This window comes from Brienomyrus brachyistius, chromosome 2, assembly GCF_023856365.1.
Source record: "Brienomyrus brachyistius isolate T26 chromosome 2, BBRACH_0.4, whole genome shotgun sequence".
In the NCBI taxonomy this organism is placed as follows: Eukaryota; Metazoa; Chordata; class Actinopteri; order Osteoglossiformes; family Mormyridae; genus Brienomyrus; species Brienomyrus brachyistius.
The window spans coordinates 36,847,760-36,866,956 of record NC_064534.1 but is presented as its reverse complement, the minus strand read 5'-3'; the positions used below and the strand labels follow the sequence as shown (position 1 = coordinate 36,866,956).

Genomic DNA, 19,197 nt, shown 5'->3' with positions numbered 1-19,197 from the left:
AACCCCTATAGCCGTAATGTTTTTAAGGAATGAAGCACTTTTCTGCCAATGTGAATAATAAAGTAAAGCGCTCTGTGCATTTTCGACAGCAATAATCAAAGAATAACGCAGTTATTTCTTGTTTAAGCGAGCGCATGCGCGTAGACCCACACAGTATTTCCTTTATTGAGCCAGCTCGTCGCGTCAAGCAACTGTCAAATGGCGAACAATTGTCGCTGGACCAAGAATTCATGCATCTACCTTTGCAATGCAACTACCTTTTTTTCGGGTCGACAGGCAATACTTGGCAATACCGTTAGGCAGGGGTTAGCTCATCAGAACAACAGGATGTTGTGTAGGAACGGCTGAAACTTAGGCAGCAACAAATTCTTTCGTTATAGCGTTATTTTAAATTTGTATGGGTGTGATATATGCCATTTATGCAATGAGGTGGAATTAAACAACAGGGGATCCGACTGGTTCCACAAACAGCCGCACCACTAATGTGTTAAACAACGAATAAAAAACCATTAATTACACATGCTTACGTATAAAATATATAAAAGTTTAAGGAATAAAGAACACGACAAACAGCCGCACCACTAAACAAGGAATAAAAAACGATCATTACCACAAATTATGATATTTAAGTATAAAAATAAATAAGTTGAGGACTAAAGCAGTCGACAAACTACCCCGTAAACAAGGATTAATGAATAAAATTATTTCAATGTGGCTAAAGTAGACGTACGCGACTATTTAATAGGGGGGCAAAAGCACATTTTAAAAACTGGCAATAACTCGAACGGCGGTAAAGACGGGTCGCTAGCGCCACCCTGTGTCCACAGCATGTGGCCCCCACAGCGGGGAAGGGGCGGTCCAGCCCCCCCCCCCCCAAAAAAAAAAAGTTTCCCCTATATTAAGGGCGACGCTGTCGACCAAAAATACAGAAGAACTTGAAACGTTATCGACGATCACGACGCCAAAGATGGAAATGACAAACTGGAGGTATGTTAAATTTCTTTCGCCATACTTTAAAATTGTTTGAATTGTCGCTATTGTGAAAACATTTGCGATTACTTTTGACCAAGAATTTTCCACGGTGTCAAGCCCGAGTAAGCCCCGTGAAGCAGAGGATTGGAATAGCGGTAAGTTAATATCAATGATAAGCACATCAATGGATTTACTGTTTTAAAAAATTGTGGAAAGACTGAAAGTTTTATGTTCACTGTCGCAGATAAGGACGCTGACCTGTTAAGCACGCCGACGGTTATTTTCAGAGATAATCGTGAAGGGACTGTCCACGGACAACATAAGCGGAAAAGAACGGATAGTTTTAACGGTACGTGGAACAATAACCGCATCGTGGATTTTTGTGTATGAAATGCTTAAAGACTGATTTTTGTCCTTCTCTTCCCCCCAAGACACTGCCGATGATGAATTGTTGATCGCTGCGGCTGAAAAAATTGAAGCGGGTCTAGCGACGGCAGAAACTTCAACCGACGGCGCTCAGAGCGAACCTGAAGAACAGTTGGAATCTACGCCGCCGGGCACTCCTACTACAGGGGTTGTGACACCGGACCAAGGGTTCCCAGCAAGCGGTGATCCAGCGACCACATCCAGGGCCTTATCGGGGCCCCTGCAGAGGACGCAAGATTGGGATATTGACCAATTAACACCTTGGCAGTGGCCGGTTGCGAGCTCCCTGGACGGCGCTGTATCCCGGGCCGAGAGGCTGAAGGGGCTCAAGGTAGCTTTTTTCCTTTTTCAGGATCAAATGTGTGATTTTTTGGCGGATTTGTCTGATCAGATATAAAGAATAAGCACAGACATGGCAGAAAACTGGCGGCATTGGAGTTTTGACGGGGGTAGAAGCATGCATATAAATGATGACGATGGTGAAACGCCGCTGAACCCCGATCTGCTTCGGCTGATTGATGAACTGAATGACGGACCAACGGCTGAAATTAACCCCTACATGCTCGCCTTAATAAATGATTTAAATGAGAATGGTGCTCATGAAGCTGTTGAGGATATGGACTATGTTAATATGGGAGACGCTATAGACGATGTAGACGGGTGGCTACCAAATGCTCATGTGTCTATGAATGTGGAAATGGCTGACGACCACGCGGCTGACATCGGACCAGACAACGATGTGCAAATGCTTGACGCTGATGACGGATCAGCCATGTACGCTGAACTGCATCAGATGATTGCTGAACTGAATGGTGAGCAACCGGGTGAATTTAACCCCATTTTACAAAACTTCTTAAATGATTTAAATGATGATGAAGATGGAGCGGCGGGGGACCCTGAAATTATGGACATTGATAATGGGGAACAACAACATGGTGGGGGCGCAGCTGATGGTGATGTTAATGTAATACGCAGACCACAGTTTAACAACACTGAAATAAGGCAACGCTTTCATTTTGAGGGGATTGAGCATGAGGACATAGTAGATGTCTACAGGTCTGTTATACAGACATTCCAAAATTTGGTGGACAGAGTGAACGCTTTAGCGGGGCCTGGGGATATCATACAGGTGGAACTGCAGGGCGATTCAGTGACTAATGACACAGCTATACATGTTCGAGGCGAGATCGATCTAAATGATCTGCTATCGATGGTAGACAACCTTACACAGAGTAATGCCGAGGTTTTTAGCGATGAAACGCTGGAGCTGGTCGTGCAGATTATTCATAATCGAAATGGTGGCGCGGGCAATCGGCAGAAATTAACAAAGCTGTTAAGGTCTGAAATTTTGCAAAAGAAGCTCAGTTGTCTTATTGTTTCTGAAAACTCTGGAAATAATCTGTGCTTTGCTTACTGCGTAGTCCGCCTCTTAAACCCTGACATGTCACATGAGATTGCTGAGATAGAAGCTAAACGTTTGCAGGAATCAGTCGGTCTAACTGTGGCCGACATGGTTTCATTCTCAAACATAGCAGAGTTTGAGCGAATGCTTGGGGTCAAAATTGTGGTGTGGTACCGCTGTGACAAGTCTGACATTTTTAAGAAATTTCAGACAAACCCCGAACCTCGTAATAAAACAATCTTTCTGTACCTTCAAGATCAGCATTATTTTGGTATAAAAAGCTTGAGTGCGTTTTTTGGGGAATCGTACATCTGTGATTACTGTTACGCCTCATTCAGTGTTAAAGCACACCACAAATGTGAGTATTACTGCAACGTGTGTCTCAGTCCCGAATGCCATAAGCACCGCAGACAGTACATACATTGTGATGACTGTGGGTCGTTCTGTCGATCGCGGTATTGCTTCGATCAGCACAAAATCGCAAAACAGCAACTAGGCGGGGGCAGTGTACACAGCTTATGTGACACTGTCAAGTATTGTGACAAGTGTTGCCGACGGTACCCCGTCACTAAAAATAATCGAAAGGCTCATAAATGTAAACCAAATACCAGATGCGCTTTTTGTAAGGAGGACTTGACACCTGACTGTGCGCATCAGTGTTTTATCGAGCCAGTAAAGACTGAGGACTTGACAGACCGATATGTGTTTTACGACTTTGAATGTAGACAAGATGAGGGGACGCACATTGCTAATTACATCTGCTGCATTGACTTTGAGGGCAATTGTTGGACCGCTAAGGGGGATGGCTGTGTGGCGGAATTTTTCAAAAAGTACCGCAACCGTAAATACAAGGGGTACACATTTATAGCGCACAACTCTAAAGGCTATGACAGTTACCTGCTCATGAAATATTTAGTTGAGAATGGTATCACACCCAACATTATTACACAGGGCAGCAAACTGCTCTGTGTGACAGACGAGGACTTTAGCCAAAGATACATTGACTCCCTCTGCTTTCTGCCCATGAAGCTGAGCGCATTCCCCGCCGCTTTGGGTTTTGAGAGTGAAAAGAAGGGCTATTTCCCACATTTTTGGAACACCGTAGAAAATCAAAATTACGTCGGTCCCTACCCACCACCAGAGGCATACGGGTTGCAAACCATGATGGAGAAGGACAAGAGAGAGTTTATGGAGTGGTACGGTACTGTTGCGAGCGAGGTGTTTGACTTTAGAAAAGAAATGGCAGAGTACTGTAAAAATGATGTTGTCATCTTGAGAGAGGGCTGTCTCAGGTTCAGGGGTGAGATTATAAACAGCTGTAATCTAGACCCTTTTCAATGTGTCACCATTGCCTCTGTGTGCATGAAACAGTTTTGCATGAGTTTTTTGCCTGAAAATACCGTCGCGCTGACCACTCCAGATAATTACATCAAGCGACAAAAGGCATACTCCACGCCATCTATCCAGTGGCTGGAATACATCGCACATAGCGAAAAACTAGAGATACAACACGCGCTCTGTAGAGGGGAGGTGAAAATGGGTCCCTACTACCTCGACGGCTATGCCGAAATCGACGGGGTTCGTACGGCGTACGAATTTGCTGGGTGTTTTTTTCATGGCTGCCCAGAATGCTTTGATTCTAACACACTTAACCCCGTAACAAAACTTCGTTTTGGGGACATGCATCAGCAGTTTCAGGATAAAATATTTGCCCTTAAACACACGTACAACCTCAATGTACATGTTATTTGGGAACACCAGTGGGACAAAATGAAGGCTGAAAATGCAAGTGTACAGGCGTTCTTGAGGGAATTTGACTTTCCAGAGCGCATCGATCCTCGGGACGCTCTGTTTGGCGGCAGAACTAACGCCTTGCAATTGCACTACAAAGCAGAGGGCGACGAGCGTATAGATTATTACGACTTCACGAGCCTTTATCCCTCTGTCAACAAGTTTAAGGAGTACCCGGTAGGACACCCCGTGGTCATTTACCGCGATTTTGACAGTGTGGAAAACTATTTTGGGTTGATCAAAGCCAAGGTTTACCCACCGAGAGGTCTTTACCTGCCGGTTCTGCCTTACAGGTCCGGCGGTAAACTCATGTTCACACTTTGCAGAACATGCTGTGAAACTGAGACGCAGGGGGTCTGCAATCATTCAGATGAGCAGAGAGCTCTGAGCGGTACGTGGTGCAGTGTCGAAATCAACAAGGCTGTTGAAAAGGGCTACAAAATTGCCAAGATTTACGAGGTCTGGCATTTCCCCGACAGGACAGACACACTCTTTGCTGACTATATTAACACCCATTTAAAGGGAAAACAGGAGGCTTCGGGCTATCCCTCTTGGGTAAAGAGTGCTGAGGATAAAGAGAGATACATTCAGACCTACTTTGAGAAGGAGGGCATCCGCTTGAACCCCGAAAACATCGGGGTGAACAAAGTAAAACGCCAAATTTCCAAATTGTTTTTAAACAGTCTTTGGGGAAAATTTGGACAGAGGATAAATCAGGCAAGTACGACGCTCATCAAAGACCCCGATGAGTTTCTCATGTTCATTTTTTCAAAGCTGGTCAATGTGTCTCACTTTTCCTTTTTGAATGACAATGTGGCAATGGTCCAATGGCGGAACATAAAAGGGTTCCCTAACATGCCGCGGCACGTCAACACGTTTATTGCGGCGTTCACTACCGCGTATGCAAGGCTCGAGCTGTACAACCTCATGGACCGCTTGGGGAGGCGTACGCTGTACCATGATACAGACTCTGTCATTTTTGTCAGCAAGCCGGGGGACTGGATGCCACCTTTGGGTGACTTTCTCGGTGAGCTGACAAGCGAGTTGGACCCAGATGATCACATTGTGGAATTTGTATCAGGGGGTCCCAAAACTTATGGGTACAGAACCGCAAAAAGTAAAACAAACTTGAAAGTTAAGGGAATAACGCTGCACAACACCAATTCGAAAGTTGTCAACATCGCATCCCTCACAGAGTTAGTTCACGATTTTGTGAGTAACCCACGTGACCCCCCTCGAGAGATCAGGACATCCACACAGCAAATCTTGAGGGATAAAAGGGGGTTCCTTTTGAAAACTAAGACAGTCAACAAGTGTTTCAAGGTTGTGTACACCAAGCGGCAGCTACTGCCTGACTATTCCACACTGCCTTATGGCTTCTAGTGACGGGTTCGACAATAGACTTCAGCACCCATTCTCGTGCATTATATCCGGACCGAGCAACTGTGGCAAGTCTTATTTCATTAAAAGACTGCTTGAGAATGTGGATTGTACATTGTCCAGAGTGCCTGAAAACGTCGTATGGTGCTATTCTTGCTGGCAACCATTGTATGATGATTTGTTGTGCAAAATAAAAAATATTAAATTTGTGGAAGGAATCCCAGAGTCTCTGTGTGACGACGAACTTTTACCATCAAATAAAATTAATTTGATCATCATTGACGACCTTATGGAAAAAGCCAGCGATAACGGCGAGGTGGAAAAAGCTTTTACCAAGTACACGCATCACAGAAATCTAAGCGTCATATATCTGGTGCAGAATCTTTTCTTCCAAGGTAAGAAGAGCCGGACCATCAATCTCAACGCTAATTATATCGTATTATTTAAAAACCCCCGAGATAAATTACAGACGAGTGTATTGGCAAGGCAGATGTACCCGCGGCATTCAAAATTTTTTCTAGAAGCTTTCGAAGACGCTACAAAAGTCCCTTACGGATATCTGTTGGTGGATTTAAAAGCCGTGACACCCGAGGACTGTAGGCTCAGAACAGGAATGCTTCCACCCGAGTGGCCGGCTGCTAACGTGCTCAAGAAAAAATAATAATGTCGGCTCGTATAAAAAGAAACTGGAGTGACCTGAAAGCTTTATTTGACAGTAACGCCAGACAGAGAAAGAAAATTTTAAAGACGGCATCTCCGGGTTTGCTGAACACTCTTTGTGAAATAGCTTTGAACGTGCTGTGCGGCAAGATCCCGCTAACCAAAGCCCAGATTGTACAACTAAAAAAGCAAAAGAGCGGCATTAAACTATTGGCAAACAAACGGACATCGTTTAAAAAAAAGAAGAAGGCTATTATACAGACCGGTGGGGGATTCATTCTACCCCTGCTAAGTGTCGCCATACCGTTTCTCACCAGTCTTTTTCAACGGAGCTAAGTAAATGGAACACGCTAGGAAAATGTATCTAGTTCCTAAGGCACAGCTTGAAAAACTGCATAATGCCACATCTCCTAAAGACACGATAAGACAGACTGCCGAAAGCGAATTGGACATTGCAATACGCAACATTTTATCAAGAACGGATGTTGCTGACCACGAAAAGATCCGCTTGTACACAGAAGTGCTACAGAGATATTTGACTTTGGCCAGGCAAGGTGATAATGAGCCCTTATCTTTAACACTTCCTCCTGAAGACCCCATAATAGATAATGCTGTGGCGGCACGTGCCACCGTTGCTGGGGACTCCATTATGGATGAAGTCATTAAAAATGTTGCTTCGCGTAACAAGAAAAAGGCTGAATATATAATGGGTAAAATGCATGAAAACTCTGCCGTCACTGCGTGGAATCCGCGCGGGGAGTTTGTTTTTAATGGTACAACTATCGCTGGATCCCACATGCTCGATTTGCTTAAAAACATTACCAACCCGCATAACGTGAACGAGGGGAGAAGGCCTGTGGGGTGGGGAGAATTTCTACAAGGCCTGGCTAGACTCAACATGCCTTGCACCCTCATACCTAACCAAGATGTTGGACGTCTCATAGAGTCGATCAAGAACAAGCCCCGCACCGAGGAGCGGCGTGACGGTACACCCCGAGATGGTCGGTCACCGCGAACCCCACGGAAATTCTTAAGACCCGACTGGCTTGTGTTTTAAAATGCTTTTGTACTTACTTAATTAAAACACTCAAACGTGATATTTTGTCTTTGTGTTTTTTATTTGTCATGCACAATCTTTTTCAAAGCCTTACAACATCTCACCATCTGCATTTTGGTAAACATATTTTTCACACGATTGATATATTTAAATTTAGAAACAAAATGAGAAACCATAGCATCGTTCTTTTTTAAATCATTGCTATAAAACGATAGAATTTTGCAAAAAGAAAAGCCTCTACAGCGGTTAATTAAATAAAAAATGCAATGTTGTCCACACGTCACACTGAGATCGCTTTGAAGCTGCTTCGCGTTGCAAACGAGACGGTCACAGTGCCTTGTCATAAAAGCGTTTATGGTCCTCGGAAAGCTGGGGTGATCCGGAGGATTTCCGTACGAGTCGAAAAACTCTGCGGTGCTGTCAGTACCGATGAAAAGCGCCAGCCAGTGCTCCCCGGGTGCCCAACTCGGATGTGTGTTGACGATGAAGATTGCGGGTAATTTTTCAAGTTTTACTGCCTCTAGCTCGTCACAAGCCAACACCCCATAAAAATGTCTAGCAGTCCAGCGGTTTCTGCCAAGGATGTGGGATAGCTCCAATGTGTTCATGACTAGTAGTAATCGTACAATACATTTCTCCTTTGGTTAATCTCGATTATATTGTCGAATGATGCGTAAACTATCAATGTCGCCGTCCTGGCCAGCGGCTGTCGGAACCTCATCTCCAGGCGCATATTTCCGCTTTTAACCATGGAGAGATGCTGATTACATCCCTCGTCGGGTGACAAGTTAAAGGCGTACAAAGTGTAGCCATTTATGTACTCGTTTCTGTCAACAGCGAAAGGTTCGTTTTTCAAATGTCTCCCCGTAGCCAAAATCAAACTGTAATATTCACGGGCCACGTTTCCTCGGATAAAATCTGGTTGAAAGGGTTTAGAGGGATACTGCTGGCCATCTACGTAAAGCGCTACAAATTCAGCGTCGTAATGTTGAAAATTGAAGGGGTTTCGATCGTACGCGCCCATAAAACCCATATTATCTACAAGCCCGATAACTACGGTTTTAGGCAGCTGACCTAGAAACAAATTTTCTTGAGCGCAGACACGGCTACCCGCGGCCACACTAAAAGTTTTCATACATACTCTCTCGATCGGGTATTTCGCGTTGGCTGTCAGCAATGCGCTCGCGTGTCCCAGTTTGACAGCCGTCGATACAGAGACTTTTTTAACAAAGAGGGATGCAGATACTATTTTGAGCGAGTACTGCTCAGCTGCATCACCGCTCATGAGGCAAAACTCATCTTTGTTTCGGACCATTTTAATTTTGACGTCGACCCCATTTAGCATTAGCCGCTCCTGAAAAAATATGTCAGAGTGTATTGGGCCCATCAAATCGAAAACGCTGCTTCTTGCCGAAAATGCGGCTCTTTTCTCTAGCCCCGCGTTAAGGCCTTGCGGGTCTGTCTCATTCATTCCTGTACTGCTGTCTTTGAAAAACAACCCGCAGGTAAACTGTCTGGAGAGCGTACCGACGCTATAATTAAGCAGGCACTCTATCATCGCTCTGTAAGGGTAAGTGTTGCTAGATTGGCTCACTAGCCGGTCACCCAGGGATACGTCCACTTGTGAGAAAATCGAGGCGATCGGGTAATTTATGACTCCCACATTTGCACCGGCGTCAATGTTTGTACCGTTAGCTCTTGTGATCCGACACCGGAGATGCAGTAGCGTGTTGTTGAGATCTAGGTAATCTTCCCCATTACCGGCGATAAAAAACTCCAGGGGGCCGTTATCAGTTAAGGCTGAGAGTGGTGGCACTTCCACGTATATATTCTTATCAATGCTTGCTTGCGTGTATGGTATCGCAAAAATATCCAGTTCTGATTTCATACACTCTTCCGACATGTTGTGAATGAGGGCCATAGTTTTAGAAAATGTATCTTCTTCTCTGTGCTTTTTTGGCAACCTTCTTCTCGCGCTTCTTTTTGACTACTGTGACTCTCTTGGGTATTGCTTTGCGTTTTTTAGCGGTGGTAATTCGATCCCCAGGGGGTCTACTACGCTTGCCGCGAGCAAGCACCATGAGCCCCGAGCCCTCTTGTGGCTGTGCTGTCAATTGACCCGTCATGGCACCTGTTACTACGTCTTTAACGATATTTTGGGCGGCCGATTTTAAATGCGGTTTCGCCATATTGAAAGTCCTTTTCAGAAATGGCACCGCCATTCTGAGGAGTCCTCGAAAAAGCCCTCCCAGACCCCCACCGTACATAACGGGGGCTCCATTGTATCCGGGTAGACCGTTACCCGCTTGGTTTCTGTAGTATTCCACATATCTATGTGGATCTGAAAAGTCGTCGGCGCTGTACATTATTGGGGGTAGTACTGCTTAACCGGTCTGAAATGCAGTTTTACGAGCGTTTTCCCGTATCGGAAGGGTATCGCCTTGTTCTGGTCAGACTTTAACTCGATGACAATGTTATCAATGTGATTCTTGCAGAGCGACACGTAATGAATCCTGTCGTAAGATATTGTGACCATCGAGTTGTGTTCCCCCGCTATATGTACGCTCCGTAAAAGAGGCACGTGGCTGTCACCCACTCTTTGATGCTCGACAATGTCTGAATACACGTAAATCGTGTAAAAACCGGCGCTTATGTCGGCGGGGTACGGTGCCGCTGGTCTATCACCAATCTTCTGAAATACATCAGGCACAAACCCTAGCATCCGTGCAAGGTTACCTTTCGCTTTAAAGGCAACGTGCGGTGGTCCGATCATATACACTTTGTTTTTTATCACGCTATAGTCAAATTTTAGTTTTGACCCTCCTAGAACCGCATTCGTCTCACTGATTAGTTTTTCAATATCTCTGTAATATCCTGCCTTTAGCTTGTACTGTAGGGTCGACGGTATCGACATCCATCCTGTCACGTAAAATAAGGTGTCTTCTTCTTCTACCAGCGTATCCCATGTACGCGGGTAATGGATTTCGGCTATGCCTACTTCCCATTTACCATTCAGTTCAATCGGCTTGGCTAGTTTTGTCGTGTAGCTTGATATGGTATTGTGTGGGAAAACATCCATAGACGCATTGCTTGGGAGCGTGACATAAAAGCCGCTTTCCTCCATGGCCGCTTTTGGTGGAACTGAACACTACAAACACGGCCCCGTCGCACTTATATGTCAACTACTTGTTTAGCAGGAACCCAGCTGTTAAATTTGTCTGGCCATCCCTGCCATTTCACTAAAAACATTTTTTTACCACGCTGCGTTTTTTCCGCAACGATTTTCTCAACTTTGAAGTTTTTGTCTTTGTCTAGTCTGATCTTTTGTAGCTCTTCGGTGTAAAATGTCCCCTCTATGATTTCGCCGTCATAATCTTTTAACCTATACACCGGCGGTGCTCTAGGTAGATGTTCGGCGACGGTAAAGTACTCGTCCGTAAAAGTTTGCTCGTATCCTTTGGTGAATTTTCCCCGTGCTTTAGACACCCTGACCACATCTCCAATTTTAAACTTATAGCGGTGCTTTTTAGATGTACTCGGCATCAATCCATAAATGTTGTTGAAGACTTGGGCCGCATTCTGTGCATTTACCTCAACCGGTTTCATTTTAATGGTACTGTGGTGGGTGTTATTGTAAGCTCTCGCTAGGTCTTGTACAATGTCCACATACCTTCTTGTATTATAAGCTGTAAAATAACGCCACATTCGTGTCTTTAATGTTCGGTTAAACCTTTCCACTACAGACGCTTTGACATCGTTACCAGTGGCGAAATGTATTATTCCATGTTTCTCGGTAAGCTTATGAAACGACGCGTTAAAAAACTCTGTCCCGTGGTCGGTTTGTAGCTTTTTAGGGGTCCTGCCTTCAGAGAGAATGTTTTCAAACACTTTCTTTACCTCTGCACCCGTCTTGCTTTTAAGACATCGAACCCATGCGTATTTTGATAGAATGTCTATACACGTTAACATGTATTTAAAATCGTCATTCTGTTCCGCGTAAGCCGACATGTCCACCAAGTCAGCTTGCCATTGAGAATCGATATTAGTCACAAAGACTCTGTTCCTTTTAAAGTTAAACCTGATCGGTTTATGTAATGTGTACGCATCTTCACCAGATAGCCATGTAGCAACTTGTTTCTTATTTATATTACCCGCACCTTCTTCTTCATCTATCAGAGATCTGTATAATCTGTCGGGGCCTCCAAAAGACCCAGGGTTTGATGGTGTATAATAGACACGTTTCAAGCGCTTATCATCCATCGTGGACCTCTAGCAATAATGACAAAGTGTTTTTGAGTCAACTCATTTTATTTAGAACGCATGCAAAAATTGTCAGAAACACATAGTTCAGCGTTTACACATCAGCCTGGGGTTGTTTGTATGAGTGCAAAATACAGAATTCATTAAATGCGTCATCTATAGCCCCCTCGTAATCTGCCCCTTCAACTTCACGTTTCAACTCGCGCAATTTCTCCCGCACGTTTATTTCATCTTTAAGATCACACATGACTGCCTCAACAGCGCCCTGTACTTTCACTGGTGAGGGGTGGGGATTGAACACCGACACCGCTTTCGTGATGATGTGTTTAAACCATGGTCTATACAGCTTTTTGGCCAACTTTTCAAAATTGTGAAAGAAGTAAAATGGCTCGGGGTCTTTCAGGCACGTGTGCCGACGCTGGCTAGGATGCATCACAGAGCAACCTACACAGTCCTCCTTCAAGTCCTCCTCGATCACATGATCCAGAATGCAGGCAAGTGCCCCTTTGATAATTTTCATGGCAGAGTCAGTGATGCTCCCATCCACAACATCTTCAGACAATGACAGCGCAGCAAAACGCTCGCAGAGTTCGTCGATCGTCGGTGACGGGGACCGTGGTGTTCCCAAGAATACATGAGGGGTCGCCGCTGCAGCCTCAAACATCGATGACGGCCATTGCGCCCATGTTGGGCTCGAAGGGGGTGCCGATGAAAGGCACGGGTCGCCATACGGCCCCCATGATGCGGCCTGCTGAAGGTCAAAAGGCTCTGGTGAGTTGTCAAGTCGCAGCCCAAAAGTCGATTGCGGTATCGGTGGCAGCCGAGGACGGGTTTCAGCGTTGTTCAGCCGCAGTCCAAAAGTATTCTCTTCTATCAGTGGCAGCGTGATCGTTTCAGGAGATGGCGGGATAGTCGAAGTTGTCTGTTTGCACGCCATTGCAAGCTGGGGAGTTGTGTCTCGTTGTCTTTGAGTGCTGGCTCACAGGCGCGATGGGTATTAATACGTTTTTCACCATGGTTAATTACAGCCTTCTCTCATCTTATTGGTTGCTACTGCCACAAATGGGGAGGGGCTAATGATCCCCCCGTCGATCTCACTTTGTTCAAACTTTTTCTCGAGTTTTATACAGATACATTCTTTATACGAGAATATGCTGCACAGAGCCCCATGCTTGCGTTGTCTCCACGGCTTGCGGGGTGCCCATGTTGGGTTTAGCGGCACTAAGTCACAGTTATGGAGCGTCGCTGGTGTCATCAAACTCATGGCTGGTACTGTCTGTATGGGACAATTTGACAATTGCTCGCCATTTGACAGCTGCTTGACGCAGCGAGCTGGCTCAATAAAGGAAATGCTGTGTGGATCTACGCGCATGCGCTCGCTTAAACAAGAATTAACCGCGTTATTCTTTGATTATTGCTGTCGAAAATGCTCAGACCGCTTTACTTTATTATTCACATTGGCAGAAAAGTGCTTCATTCCTTAAAAACATTACGGCTATAGGTGTTTTATTTGCTAAAACAGGCGCTCCGCCGGCGTCGCCATTTTGAAAGGGGAGGCGGCGTGGGTGCGCATGCGCCAAACGCCGGACTAGCGATCGGCCATTCCGCCCCGCGTTGTTCAAACAGAGTAGTCGCATGTGGCAGTGCTCCGGGATCGTTTCGTCCTATTTCTTCTAAAAGTTTGCCGCTTGCATGCTTTCTTCAACCTGGTAAATATAACTAAAGTCTTTCGTGTTGGTTAAATGTAATGAGTGATAGCTTCTTTTAAAACGACGGGCTTGTTTGTTGTTTTCGCTTGTTTAAATTTGCTCTTCTGCTGCTTCTTTCGGGGCATGTTTGTTAAAATTCACCCTGCTTTTTCTTTTAAAATAACACTAAGGGTTTTCTTCTTTTGGGTCTTTCTTCTTTTAAAACATTTTGGTGCTTTCTTCTTTTAAAACATTTGGGTGCTTTCTTTTAAAATACGCCGCGGCGCTTACTAACAACACGGGGCCGGACGGACGCCCCCGCTGAACGTGTATGCGCTATCTTGCCATTATCCTGCTCTATGTTTTATTATACCTTAAAAACGTAATCAAAAACCACATTAATAAAATAAATGTAATGTATTTTTATTCTATTAAAGTTTAATCCCCCAAACCCCCCTATCGGCAACACGTGGCATAAGCATGTATTGTTACCATATATGGACATAACGGCAATCTCCCAAAACCATATCGCCCCCTATCGGCAAAACGTGGCATAAGCATGTATTAATACCATATATGGGAATAAACTCTCGACCAATCAGAATCAAGGATACGCTACTTCCTCTTATGACGTCAGAAGTGGAGAATTAAGCTCCGCCCAATGTACCACCTAATATCTCTCACATGCTTCCCCAAAACGTCGCGCTGTCAGAACACTGGGAGCTACACACGCCAACAAGTCCATACTGCAGGCTGCAGCCAGAAAAATTTTCTACATTCAAACATCGACGGCCTCTTCTCTCTAAAAATTCACCAGACCGCTTCTACCACCAGCAAAGAAGTTTCCATCCCTAATTCCTCTGTGATTCCCACTAACCTAAACATTAAGCTGGCATTGAAGGGTGTGAATTACCCCGGCCAATCTGTTCTTTTAAATACAGCTTTTAGCAAGTTTTGAAAGGAGAAGAGCAGAACTTGCTATGCCAATAATATCGAGTCTTCTGTGGCGAAGTGGTTTTTGCATAGAAAACAAAGCGGTCAGTTGAAGAGGAATAATATCAGTACTTTGTTTAAAACTGTGTGTAAAAAGCTGTCTCTTTATCATTAACAATAAGTTGTAAAACGTGAATGGGGAGTGACAGTCTTCAAGTTTGTGAGAAGATCGCGCCATGGTGGAATAAAGGCACGAACAGCTAACAGCACCTAGAATTACCAGGAAGTATTTAGAGTAAAACGGTGTGTAAAGGCTGCCTTTATGAATGAGAGAAAAAAAAATATATATATATAAAATAGTAAAATGGAAGGGGAGTGATAGATTTAAATTAATCGTGAAGTGGAGCGCCCCCTGTACAAAGTAAAAGTGAGAAAAGCTTACAGCACCTGGTATTCCCAGGTGGTTTCCCATCCAAGTACTAACCAGACCCTAACCTGCTTAGCTTCCGAGATCAGACGAGATCAGGCGTGTTCAGGGTGGTATGGCCGTAAGCGAGAGATGCTACCAAAAACATCCCTTTTGCATTACACGCCTCTATACATGCCAGTTGGTCCCATTGGATCCTACTAATGTTCTTTTTTTTTTTTTATCTGACTCACACTGCAGCCCCACCATCCAATCGGCAGCGCCGGACCCACACCAAACATTCACCAAACTACTCAGCCGGCAGCCTACCACAATTATTCCATTCTTTCCGCATCCGCACACTTCCTTCTTTTTAACTCCTTTTCACTACCGCACAGGTTAATCGCCGCACGTCCCCCGCCGGCAAACATTACTCCTTTGCCTACTGCATGCAGGCTTCTCTTAACGACCCTCTGTTATCAACTCCGCTAACAGCCACAAAATCTCCGCCGCACGAAGCCCACTGGTAGCTGCTGAATCACATGCTTCCCCAAAACGTCGCGCTGTCAGAACACTGGGAGCTACACACACCAACAAGTCCATACTGCAGGCTGAAGCCAGAACAATTTTCTACATTCAAACATCGACGGCCTCTTCTCTCTAAAAATTCACCAGACCGCTTCTACCACCAGCAAAGAAGTTTCCATCCCTAATTCCTCTGTGATTCCCACTAACCTAAACATTAAGCTGGCATTGAAGGGTGTGAATTACCCCGGCCAATCTGTTCTTTTAAATAGAGCTTTCAGCAAGTTTTGAAAGGAGAAGAGCAGAACTTGCTATGCCAATAATATCGAGTCTTCTGTGGCGAAGTGGTTTTTGCATAGAAAACAAAGCGGTCAGTTGAAGAGGAATAATATCAGTACTTTGTTTAAAACTGTGTGTAAAAAGCTGTCTCTTTATCATTAACAATAAGTTGTAAAACGTGAATGGGGAGTGACAGTCTTCAAGTTTGTGAGAAGATCGCGCCCTGGTGGAATAAAGGCACGAACAGCTTACAGCACCTAGAATTACCAGGAAGTATTTAGAGTAAAACGGTGTGTAAAAGCTGCCTTTATGAATGAGAGAAAAAAAAAAAATATATATAAAATAGTAAAATGGAAGGGGAGTGATAGATTTAAATTAATCGTGAAGTGGAGCGCCCCCTGTATAAAGTAAAAGTGAGAAAAGCTTACAGCACCTGGTAATCCCAGGTGGTCTCCCATCCAAGTACTAACCAGACCCTACCCTGCTTGGCTTCCGAGATCAGACGAGATCGGGCGTGTTCAGGGTGGTATGGCCGTAAGCGGGAGATGCCACCAAAAACATCCCTTTTGCATTACACGCCTCTATACATGCCAGTTGGTCCCATTGGATCCTACTAATGTTCTTTTTTTTTTTTTTTATCTGACTCACACTGCAGCCCCACCATCCAATCGGCAGCGCCGGACCCACACCAAACATTCACCAAACTACTCAGCCGGCAGCCTACCACAATTATTCCATTCTTTCCGCATCCGCACACTTCCTTCTTTTTAACTCCTTTTCACTACCGCACAGGTTAATCGCCGCACGTCCCCCGCCGGCAAACATTACTCCTTTGCCTACTGCATGCAGGCTTCTCTTAACGACCCTCTGTTATCAACTCCGCTAACAGCCACAAAATCTCCGCCGCACGAAGCCCACTGGTAGCTGCTGAATCACATGCTTCCCCAAAACGTCGCGCTGTCAGAACACTGGGAGCTACACACACCAACAAGTCCATACTGCAGGCTGCAGCCAGAACAATTTTCTACATTCAAACATCGACGGCCTCTTCTCTCTAAAAATTCACCAGACCGCTTCTACCACCAGCAAAGAAGTTTCCATCCCTAATTCCTCTGTGATTCCCACTAACCTAAACATTAAGCTGGCATTGAAGGGTGTGAATTACCCCGGCCAATCTGTTCTTTTAAATACAGCTTTTAGCAAGTTTTGAAAGGAGAAGAGCAGAACTTGCTATGCCAATAATATCGAGTCTTCTGTGGCGAAGTGGTTTTTGCATAGAAAACAAAGTGGTCAGTTGAAGAGGAATAATATCAGTACTTTGTTTAAAACTGTGTGTAAAAAGCTGTCTCTTTATCATTAACAATAAGTTGTAAAACGTGAATGGGGAGTGACAGTCTTCAAGTTTGTGAGAAGATTGCGCCCTGGTGGAATAAAGGCACGAACAGCTTACAGCACCTAGAATTACCAGGAAGTATTTAGAGTAAAACGGTTTCTAAAAGCTGCCTTTATGAATGAGAGAAAAAAAAATATATATATATAAAATAGTAAAATGGAAGGGGAGTGATAGATTTAAATTAATCGTGAAGTGGAGCGCCCCCTGTATAAAGTAAAAGTGAGAAAAGCTTACAGCACCTGGTATTCCCAGGTGGTCTCCCATCCAAGTACTAACCAGACCCTACCCTGCTTAGCTTCCGAGATCAGACGAGATCAGGCGTGTTCAGGGTGGTATGGCCGTAAGCGAGAGATGCTACCAAAAACAGCCCTTTTGCATTACACGCCTCTATAAATGCCAGTTGGTCCCATTGGATCCTACTAATGTTCTTTTTTTTTTTTTTTATCTGACTCACACTGCAGCACCACCATCCAATCGGCAGCGCCGGACCCACACCAAACATTCACCAAACTACTCAGCCGGCAGCCTACCACAATTATTCCATTCTTTCCGCATCCGCACACTTCCTTCTTTTTAACTCCTTTTCACTACCGCACAGGTTAATCGCCGAACGTCCCCCGCCGGCAAACATTACTCCTTTGCCTACTGCATGCAGGCTTCTCTTAACGACCCTCTGTTATCAACTCCGCTAACAGCCACAAAATCTCCGCCGCACGAAGCCCACTGGTAGCTGCTGAATCACATGCTTCCCCAAAACGTCGCGCTGTCAGAACACTGGGAGCTACACACACCAACAAGTCCATACTGTAGGCTGCAGCCAGAACAATTTTCTACATTCAAACATCGACGGCCTCTTCTCTCTAAAAATTCACCAGACCGCTTCTACCACCAGCAAAGAAGTTTCCATCCCTAATTCCTCTGTGATTCCCACTAACCTAAACATTAAGCTGGCATTGAAGGGTGTGAATTACCCCGGCCAATCTGTTCTTTTAAATACAGCTTTTAGCAAGTTTTGAAAGGAGAAGAGCAGAACTTGCTATGCCAATAATATCGAGTCTTCTGTGGCGAAGTGGTTTTTGCATAGAAAACAAAGCGGTCAGTTGAAGAGGAATAATATCAGTACTTTGTTTAAAACTGTGTGTAAAAAGCTGTCTCTTTATCATTAACAATAAGTTGTAAAACGTGAATGGGGAGTGACAGTCTTCAAGTTTGTGAGAAGATCGCGACCTGGTGGAATAAAGGCACGAACAGCTTACAGCACCTAGAATTACCAGGAAGTATTTAGAGTATAACGGTTTCTAAAAGCTGCCTTTATGAATGAGAGAAAAAAAATATAAATATATATAAAATAGTAAAATGGAAGGGGAGTGATAGATTTAAATTAATCGTGAAGTGGAGCGCCCCCTGTATAAAGTAAAAGTGAGAAAAGCTTACAGCACCTGGTATTCCCAGGTGGTTTTCCATCCAAGTACTAACCAGACCCTACCCTGCTTAGCTTCCAAGATCAGACGAGATCGGGTGTGTTCAGGGTGGTATGGCCGTAAGCGAGAGATGCTACCAAAAACAGCCATTTTGCATTACACGCGTCTATACATGCCAGTTAGTCCCATTGGATCCTACTCCTGGTTTTTTTTTTTTTATCTGACTCACACTGCAGCCCCACCATCCAATCGGCAGCGCCGGACCCACACCAAACATTCACCAAACTACTCAGCCGGCAGCCTACCACAATTATTCCATTCTTTCCGCATCCGCACACTTCCTTCTTTTTAACTCCTTTTCACTACCACACAGGTTAATCGCCGCACGTCCCCCGCCGGCAAACATTACTCCTTTGCCTACTGCATGCAGGCTTCTCTTAACGACCCTCTGTTATCAACTCCGCTAACAGCCACAAAATCTCCGCCGCACGAAGCCCACTGGTAGCTGCTGAATCACATGCTTCTCCAAAACGTCGCGCTGTCAGAACACTGGGAGCTACACACACCAACAAGTCCATACTGCAGGCTGCAGCCAGAACAATTT

General features: G+C 44.8%; 4 non-coding genes across 4 annotated transcripts; all 4 read right to left on the bottom strand.

Annotated features, from left to right (window-relative positions):
• Positions 1 to 15,004: 15,004 nt before the first annotated feature.
• On the bottom strand, positions 15,005 to 15,123 carry LOC125735986 (5S ribosomal RNA). The gene has a single exon (XR_007395271.1). It is a non-coding gene; the product is annotated as a 5S ribosomal RNA (ribosomal RNA).
• Positions 15,124 to 16,200: 1,077 nt separating this feature from the next.
• LOC125735444 (5S ribosomal RNA) lies at positions 16,201 to 16,319 on the bottom strand. The gene has a single exon (XR_007394740.1). It is a non-coding gene; the product is annotated as a 5S ribosomal RNA (ribosomal RNA).
• Positions 16,320 to 17,399: 1,080 nt separating this feature from the next.
• LOC125733180 (5S ribosomal RNA) lies at positions 17,400 to 17,518 on the bottom strand. Its single transcript, XR_007392535.1, has one exon. It is a non-coding gene; the product is annotated as a 5S ribosomal RNA (ribosomal RNA).
• Positions 17,519 to 18,599: 1,081 nt separating this feature from the next.
• Positions 18,600 to 18,718, bottom strand: LOC125734923 (5S ribosomal RNA). Its single transcript, XR_007394225.1, has one exon. It is a non-coding gene; the product is annotated as a 5S ribosomal RNA (ribosomal RNA).
• Between the last annotated feature and the right edge of the window lie 479 nt (positions 18,719 to 19,197).